Raw genomic sequence first — 2500 nt, 5'->3', positions numbered from 1 at the left:
CTTTTTGTGTGTATATAGATTTAGGTTGACTGCTAAATAGAAGTTGGTACATGTTATGGCTTGGATGTTTCTGTATCGGGAGATTTTTTTTTCTTTCTTTTTTTAATCGACTATGACCCTTTACATAGAGTGAATGAATTACATTAAGAAAGAAAGAACCTCCAAATTGGAGATGATCATCCCTGTATTCAGACTAACCACAATCACCAAGAGCTACTAGTGACGTGGCAGTTAGTAGTGTAATCTGGCTATGAATCAAAAAAAAATTTTCGAAATCTAGTGTGTAATGATACTGTACCTAGTTCTTTGGTAAGGTTTATGAGCCCCCTGGGTAGAAGAAAAACATCATATGAGCATCTATTCATGATGCAAAAAGGAAATAATAACTTCACTCATGCAGTATACCGGTAGTATGAAATAATTGTAGCTCTGCTGTCCTGCATGCTTTCGAGGTAAAAAAATTACCAGAGGAATGTTTTTTGCCTCCCTATCATATGGCAAAACAAAATAAACATTGACGTTAAAAAATGATGCTTTAGGTTTTGAATGTGCAAGGTTGCAGAGAGGATGAGACAAAATATTTGAAGATGGATTTCTCAAGACATAAATGTTTGGATGTCATAACACTTGGTGAAATAGAAGGGAAAGAATAACTTAATCAGGAATAGACAGGACAGAGCGTGACTGCTGTATATGTGTGATGGGTAAAAGGTGTAGTGCTTGGTCCAGGGTATCTCTTGTACAGTAGTTACAGAAAGACAGTTGAATTTTCGAGAGTTATTTCAAGAGTTGCCTCGGTAAGACTGAATTTTGAAGATATAAAATCTATAGGTTTATAGTGTCCTGGAATCGTAAAAACCATGAAATTAAAAATAGGAACCTTTTGTGAGAATCTGAATTGTTGTTTGACTATATTTAGAGCTCATTAAAGATTGGCAATGCTACATGATCTGAAAGTGGATGTAAGCGACAGAAAACAGATAAAGACACTTGGAGGTATGATGTTCTTGAATCAAATGAAAATGGAGAGTCTTCTACAAAGGCAATTAGAAAAAAAGGTTGTATTGTGGAAAATGCCCGATTTCAAAGATCATAAAAATATATTTTCAGGAAAGTTAAAATGATGGTGGGAAAAAACCTTGAAAGCCATTTTCCCTTCTTTCTACATGATCAAGCCTTCTCAACACATTCATATCCACTCTATCTACTAATTCATTTCTTACATCTGTTCTCCTCCTCATCACTTCGTTCTAAACCCTATCTAATCGAGATGCACCAGGTATACTCCTCATACACTTCATCTCTAACACATTCAATTTTTGTCTGTCTGTCACTTTCATTCCCCACAACTCTAATCCATACATCACAGTTAGTTCAATATATTTCAAATACTGAACTCTCTTTATATGCAATCCTAACCCTATATTCCTTTCTATTTCCTTCACTGCTCCCAACACTTTACCTTTTTCCTTCACTCTCTGACGTACATCTACGTCCACTCCACCATTTACAGCAACAACTTACCACAAATACTTACACTGATCTAGTTCCTCAAGTAACTCTCCAATTAACATTTTAATATGACATTCAACCTAGCACCGCCCTCCCTTCTCGGACATATCATAACCTTACTCTACCCACATTAACCCTCAACTTCCTTCTGCCATACACCCTTCCAAACTCAGTCACTTATCAACCCAGCTTCTCTTCAAAGTCTGCTACCAATGCATTATGATCTGTAAACAACTGATTCACCTCTCACTCATGATAACTTATTGATTACCTATTTTCAGTAAATACAGCAGTCAATACACAATTAACGAATGCCTTTTACAAAATTTTTCCTAGGTCCTATTTACGTACCTAAAATATTTTTAAAAAATATTTGCAACTGAAAATCTCCTCTCCACCGATTAAGTTAGGAGAAATTACTGTAATCACTGTATGTCTGGTCTATTTAACAGGGTAGAATAGATATTAACGTTATACTTGCTAATGAACTCCAATTAAATTTGTTAAAACTGCACTACAAGGATAAGAACTATATATTTAATTTTTAAATGCAATTAATGATGTTTTTTTCATGATACTGTATTTCCTATAAATGTGAGTATTTCCAGTATCAAATATAATTATTCCGTACCTGTATGTATGGTGGACTTAATCCTTGTAATTCCTTGTGTTTTTTAGCATTATTTGAGCAGGCTTCATTATCCCTAGCGCATTTCCACCCTTCCACAATCCCTCTGAAACCACATGTTCTATCATTTGTGTGTGTGTGTGTGTGTGTGTGTGTATGTGTGTGTGTGTGTAGAACAAGTGGTAATTCAATCATTTCCAGATATCATTTTAATTGAGCATATGATCATTAACTTCAGGTATTCTGGTAGTATTATCGATTGTTTTTTTCAAGCCAAAATCCTTTCCAATAAATGATTGATAAAATATTATGGTAATTATTTTCAAAATTGCGTTATTATCTATATTTTTTATATCATAC

Source organism: Palaemon carinicauda, chromosome 36 (assembly GCF_036898095.1).
Source record: "Palaemon carinicauda isolate YSFRI2023 chromosome 36, ASM3689809v2, whole genome shotgun sequence".
Taxonomy (NCBI): Eukaryota; Metazoa; Arthropoda; class Malacostraca; order Decapoda; family Palaemonidae; genus Palaemon; species Palaemon carinicauda.
Note: the sequence above shows the minus strand (reverse complement) of the source record.